At 44.9% G+C, this 6964-nt stretch overlaps 1 pseudogene across 1 annotated transcript; it reads left to right on the top strand.

The window, feature by feature from the left end:
• The first annotated feature begins 1028 nt into the window (after positions 1-1028).
• Positions 1029-6552, top strand: LOC308128234 (4-hydroxyphenylpyruvate dioxygenase-like; annotated as a pseudogene). The gene is made up of 2 exons: positions 1029-1128; positions 5765-6552. The product of its transcript is annotated as a 4-hydroxyphenylpyruvate dioxygenase-like (transcript).
• Positions 6553-6964: the final 412 nt, after the last annotated feature.

The following is a 6964-nucleotide window of genomic DNA, read 5'->3' as shown; positions in this document are numbered from 1 at the left end:
CTTCTGTCTCTCTGCACCATTGGCATTCCTTTCGACTGAATCTAAAGGATACGCGATAAGAGTCTGTGATTTTCCAGCTAAATGCCTCGAATCCTTTCTTTTGCCTGGAGGCTATTAAAATTGCTAGTCCTGCGTAGTTCTCTTTTCCTTAGCTTGGCGTTAGACCTCTAGTTGATTCTCATAATCCTTGCCAAAAGGATCTTGTTGTTCTTTTCTATGTTTCTTGATACTACTAAGATCTGCATCCAATATCTATAATATCATCATCTTGTCATGCTTTTTCTATTCTTCTGGTCCAAATCCAGCAGCTGCATCACCTGCTGGAATTGGCCCTCCTTCTTCCACTCTCGATCGTTTATCAGGCTCTTCTTCAGCGCCTGATCGCACACCGATAATTTCTTCTTCCTCAATTTCTTGCTCAGCCTTTCCACCTACAGCTTCTCCTCCTACTCCAGTCTGCTTTTGGTCTCAGTTTATCTCTACCTTTAGAATTAGATTATGTCCTGCTCAATAAAATGCCAATCATGCTCGTTCCTCTCCTTGCGACTCCGAGTTTCCCAAGCCTGCTTGAGCCGATTCACCTTCATACTCTTTATCTGTTCCTTTTCAAATCTCACCTACGAATCAAAATGCTGGGGGCGAGTAATTTTACACGAGAAGTGGCAGGTGGGAATCATCTCGCTCTGCCTGGACTTGGCTTTTGTAAAGCTCTGCATCCTCGTTTTAGAAAAACGGTCAAAGTCTTGGTACTAGCTACGAACTTTTATATCCAGTTTAGTTTGCAAACTAACAGGAGGAGGTTTCTAGCTGGCTTCGGTTTGGAAGGCAGTGGTGAGTGTCCTGGAGTAGTAGTGTCCAGAAAGAGAGGAGCTAGAGCGACTCTGCTTGTGAAGTTCCTATAGTTCCTTCTAGTACTGGTCTTCGATATATTCCTCGAGCGCTTGGCCGCGAAAATGATTCATGAAGTTTAGCTTTAGAGTCCCTCGCTTGACAAATTTGTTCCTCACCCGTTGATAATTTCGCAGGAAATGGTGCCCAAGTCGCACCCGATCTTCCCCACTGTGGAGGGTGAGGAACTTGAGCCGGTCATCCAGGTGGTTGATAAGCTAGTTCTCGAGGACAGTGCGGGTGGGAGCTCGCTGGAGCCTCTCCAGTTCCCTGTGCATTTCAGAAAGAGGAGATTTAGGCCCTAAGCTTTTGAACTCAGTATAATTAAGCATAAGAATTATGGCTGACGACTAAACACCCAGGATGGGAAATGAAATGCGGAGGAACAAGGACATGTTCAATGCCTTTGATAACCGCTCGAAGGAACTCTTATCCCTTGCCTACTAGCATCAGGAAATCAACGAGCAGGTCACAGGCTATAGTCTCTTCAAAGAACTGCTCACTAAGGCAGAAATCAAAGAAGTATTCGAGGCAGTCAATACCTCTGCAAGCGGACTCATCTCTCGTTAGGAGATCTCCTTCTATTTGGACTTCCTGGGGATCGAAGCCACTTAGGAAGACATCACTGAGATGATCGAATTATGCGACCCTCCCACTAACGGTATGGTGGACTTTTAGTCCTTCGAGGCAATGATCTAAACAGTGAATCCGCTGGCTCACAACATGTTTCCAAGCGCCTAAATAAAGGTAAAGAAAAAGGTGATGGACCAATGCCGTAAGGAACAGCTACTGGATATCCTGATGTCTGACAGACAAGAAGTCAAGAATCAGATAATGAGCACCCTCACCGAATCAGGCGACTTACCTGCAGAGTCTTACCCGAAGCCGCCGTAGTAGTAGGTAGTGAAGAAGAAGAAAGTGACCATGATGCTCATGAACGACTATTTCATTCCGCTAGAAGAGAAAGGCAGTCGCTCCCAGACAGAGCTGAAAAGGCTCAAGTCAATCTGCTAACAGTTCTATGAGGAATATCTCAATCTAGAACTCCTCAGCGAGTTCATTAATGTCAGTCTCGATAATGCCGAAGAATGGGCGCCCATTTAAAAGCTAGTCGAATCTGTGAGAAAACGTGCTCCCATCAAGCAGTCTGACCTCTAGCACTTACTCAAGAAGTTGACTAACAACGAGGGCATGATTTAAGTGCCTGAACTGTACACTTACCTGGCAGCTGTTACAGGCCTAAATGCACACAACAAATTAGCTTTGGTGTTGCCACTGTATCCGTAAGTTCTGTCGTTTACAACATTGAATTGGATAATAAACAGGCTGATGTTTTCTGAGAGTTCAAAGATGTAGACGAGGCTGCGGACAGTGTTCGGACGCAAGAAGCTGCACAATGAAGTCAGACGGTAGCAGGTGCTATCACTGTTCCAATAATTTAGCTACAATCTTATCATTTGACAGATGATATAAAATATGATAGTATTCGTTAAGCCTATAAATTGCCATATCACCAACAGCTTTATATATTATATGTCTATCGGTTTCATTTTATCAAGACCTTCCGTATTTATTCCTCCTATTCCTTGTGCAGTTTCAGAGACCCTCCTGCTGAAGCAGAGCATGCTGGACGGCCTAGATACTTGCAGCTTCCCTTCAACCCCTTCTTCTTCATCAACCACTCTATTCTCTGGCGGCTATAGATGTAGCCTCCCTGGTTCTCATGCTCCTCCTGACACCAGACAATGTCCTTGGCTTTCTTGTACTTTGTAAGGATCGCCTCCACATTTTGATAGGGGAAGGGACTCAATTGCTCGATGCGCACCAGAGCCGTGTCTTTCTGTCGAGCAGACTCTGCTAAATGGGCTTCAAGATCATAAAAGAACTGCCCGCTACAGAAGATAACTCGAGTGGTGTTTTCTGGAGTGCTCGATGGACAATCAAGTACTGGCATGAACTCGGTACCTTCATCTACCAGAGCCAGTTTTGCACCCGCCTTCTTGAATCTCAACAGTCGTTTGGAATTCAGTACAATCAAGGGCTTACGGTAGGACTTACGCAGCTGCCTGCGGAGTACGTGGAAATAATTACTGCTTTGACTGCAATAAACAATGTGCAGGTTGGCTCGCTTAAGCTGTTCTTCGTAAGTGTGCTCATACAGGTCTTAGGGGTTGTCATTGGAAAGTTGGAGGTATCGTTCAAGCCTACATGAACTATGCTCAGGACCTTGCCCATCCATCCCGTGGGGAAGAAGCAAGGTGATTCCGGATTGCTGGTGCCACTTGGCCTCTCCAGTGGCGATGAAGTTGTCGATCATAATTTGTGCAGTATTGGCAAAATCCCCAAACTGTGCCTCCCAAAGAACGAGACAGTCAGGGTTGGTGATAGAGTATCCGTATTCGAATCCCATGACTCCGAACTAGGACAGTAAGCTGTTTGTGATTTTAACTTTGTCGCTTATCTTACTCAGTCCCATAAATTTCTCTTTGTTTTAGGTCTGATGGTTGAGCAAGGCATGTCGGTGAGAGAAAGTGCCTCGCTAAACATCCTGCCCTGACAGACGCACTCGATACCCTTCAGATGCCAGACTGGCGAAGGCTAGGCTCTCCATAGTGGGCCAATCAAGCAAATCATCCCTTTAGCATGCCGCCATACGCTCAGCATATATTTTTTTGATCGTAGGGTGGACTTGGAAGTCAGCAGGGATTTAAGTGATTCTGGCGAGCATCTGTGAGAGTTCTTTGCGGGGAACACCAGTCTGGGTCAAGGATCCCCATTTAGTACTGTCTTTTTCAAGGTCATTGAATTTGACCTGCTATTTTTCCTTCCCCCAGTCCTTGTTCTTCATCACCTAATCATAGGCATTTTTCAACTGGTTTTTGTAATGAAGCAAAATAGTTTTAGCCTCCTCTTCAGTTATCAGCTTTTGAACAATCATTCGGTCGGTCATGATTTTCCACGTGTTGGGTTTCTTCTGCACCATCTCGTACATTATAGGCTGGGTAAAGGCAGGCTGGTCCTGCTCATTGTGTCCAAACTTGCGGAACCCCACGATATCGATAAAGACATCCTTCTGGAATCGCTGTCTGTATTCGACTGCAAATTCCATGCATTTCGCAACTAAGTCAGGACGGTCACCGTTCACATGAATAATAGGGGCATTTACCACTTTCGCTATCTCAGTGCAGTAGACTGTCGATCGACTTTGCAAAGCTGCAGTCGTGAATCCAATCTGGTTGTTGATTACCACATGGATGACTCCTCCCACTGAGTAGTTGTGCAGATCATGCAGCTGGATACTCTAGTAGACTATGCCTTGACCTGCGATGGCAGCATCCCCATGGACCACTATAGGAATGGCCTTACTTTTTGATACTTCTTCCTTCCCAGGCAGCTAGTCCTGGCGCGCTTTGCTGATTCCGTAGACCAGAGGGTCTACAGCCTCCAGGTGAGAAGGATTGGGGACTAGTTCAAGCGATAATTTTTTGCCTTTGATCTCTCGGGTGGTGATATAGCCAAGGTGATATTTAACATCACCAGTTTCATCGAAATCTTCCTCCTGATTGAGCTAGGTTTTATCCAAGAACTACTAGAAGATCTGCTGAGCAGGTTTGTTGAAGGTGCTGTAGAGAGTCGAAAGACGACCGCGGTGGGCCATCCCCAATGTTACGAATTCGACGCTCTGCTGGGAAGCAGTAACCACCAGTTTTTAAAGCCCGCAGATGAAGGACTCACACCCTTCGATTCCGAACCTTTTGGAAGAATTGAATTTTTCCTAAAGGAAGGAAGTGAAGGCATAGTCGCGTGAGATGGAGTGGAGAGTTTACATCATATAATCCTTGGTTGGGGTCCAGCTTTCCAGGTACTCAACCTAGTCAAGGAGGAAATTGCGCTCAGCCATGTCTGTAATGTGCATGAACTAAAATCCCACACACTAGCAATAGATCGACTTCAAGTAGCTGATGATGTCCCTCAATGTCATCTTGGGACTCGGAGATCCTCTGCTAATCAAATTTACTGGATATTGTCTGTCAAGGTCAGTCGCAGTTAGTCCAAAGGCCTAATAGTTCAGATTAGGAGTTTCAATCGGTCTACCATGTTGCTTCATAGACGGGTCTAAATTCAGTGGGTCAAGAGAAGCATAATTATGTCCATAGCGTCGGTAGGCTTGAACCAAAAATTTCACCTTCAGTAAGTTGGGAGTTGATTATGTAGATATTTATCCTGCATTTGAAGTCTTAGGGTCCTGCCACAGGTCTTAGTCAGGGGATCCTTCCTTAATCCCGGTAAAGAAAGCCTCAAGTGATGAAGAGATTTGAGGGGCCTGTCCTTTGATCCATTGGTCATAGAGATGCTCCATGTAATTAGCTGAGGTGGGACTGAGCACAGAAGAGAGATGAGGGTTTTTGATGGATGAAAAAGCTTTTGAAGTGGCTCTAAGGACTAATTTCATTGGATACTATTGATGGATATGTTAAATCAATTAGCACATCAATCGTCATTGCCTAGAAGCATTATAAAAATATAATGGAAGGTGGAAAAATCTACGGCTTTGACCATGTCAAACTCTGGGTCGGTAATGCCAAGCAGGCCGCCTCTTTTTACACTTCCAGACTCGGCTTCTAATTCTACGCTTACCAAGGACTTTAGTCCGGAGAACGCTCCGTCTGTACTCATGTAGTAAAAAATCAACAAGTCACTATTGCCTTCTCCTGCTCCTATCACGGGTATGAGAATGCGTAGATGCATGAGCATCAAAGGCTCCATGGAGATGGTGTGAAGGACATTGCCTTCTTGGTTGAAGATGCAACAGCCTTGCATGACAAGGCTGTAAGCAAGGGGGCTAAATCAGTTAAAGCTCCTCACACCTTATAAGACTCTAACGGAAAGGTTATAACTGCAACCATTGCTACTTACGGGGATACAATTCACACGTTTATACAACGTGTAGACTTCAAGGGCATCTTCTTGCCTGGTTTCATCAAGCACCCAAATAGGGAATTGCTCAATGACGTTTTACCAGGTGTCAAGTATAATTTCATCGACCATATTGTTGGCAATCAGCCTGAAAAGGAGATGTAGCCAGTAGTCAAATTCTACGAACAGACCCTTGACTTCCACAGGTTTTGGTCCATTGATGACTCTATCCTTCACACCTAATATTCTTCTTTGAACTCGATCGTGGTTACCGACCCAACTTAGTCTGTCAAAATGCCCATCAATGAGCCTTCAAAGGGTAAGCGTAAAAGCCAGATCCAAGAGTACGTAGACTACTATGCAGGTCCAGGAGCACAGCACATCGCCCTGAATACCGATGACGTGGTGAAGACAGTGAGTGACTTGCGCAATCGAGGGACTGAGTTTCTTCAGATCCCAGGCAAGTATTATGACAATCTTCGCAAGAATCTTCCTAAGATGACGATCAAGATTAGCTAGGATATTGATTAACTGGAGAAGAACAAGATTCTTGTCGACTATGATGAGAAAGGGTACCTTCTACAAATCTTTACTAAGCCTATCGAAGATCGTCCGACTCTTTTCTACGAAATCATCCAGCGTAATAACCACTGGGGATTCGGGGCAGGCAACTTCAAGTCCCTCTTTGAATGCATTGAGCAAGAACAAGAAAAGCGAGGCAATCTCACCGAGACACTCATCAAGTAAAGTGCATGATCTCCTCCATATCTTCATTTTCATTTACTTGTGTGAATGAATAGTGGACCATTTATAAGCATTCAAGAGATAAGTTTCACCAGGTCGCTAATCCCCTTTTCCTTGCCGGACAATACTAGGTATTCCTTAAATCTGCCTTGGATGTGCATGTTCAGAATCCTCATCTGCTACAATGTAAGACCTGCCCCCATTATTTCTCGTCCCACCTCCTCAAAAAGTACCTTTCGCTTACCTAATTCCATGCAGTATTCCTTGGGAGTTAGAAGAAGTCCATCAAGTCTGTTTTCCTCACGATTGGGCAGCACCATCATGGCAAAAAGCTAAGGTTCTACAAGAGTAAAGACTCCCTCGTGAAAGGGCATGCAAAGAGGTGACCGAAAATTATTTATTCCTGCCTAGGTAG

Source organism: Lipophrys pholis (genome assembly GCF_963383615.2).
Source record: "Lipophrys pholis genome assembly, contig: SCAFFOLD_353, whole genome shotgun sequence".
In the NCBI taxonomy this organism is placed as follows: domain Eukaryota; kingdom Metazoa; phylum Chordata; class Actinopteri; order Blenniiformes; family Blenniidae; genus Lipophrys; species Lipophrys pholis.
Note: the sequence above shows the minus strand (reverse complement) of the source record. Positions and strands in the feature narration are given on the sequence as shown.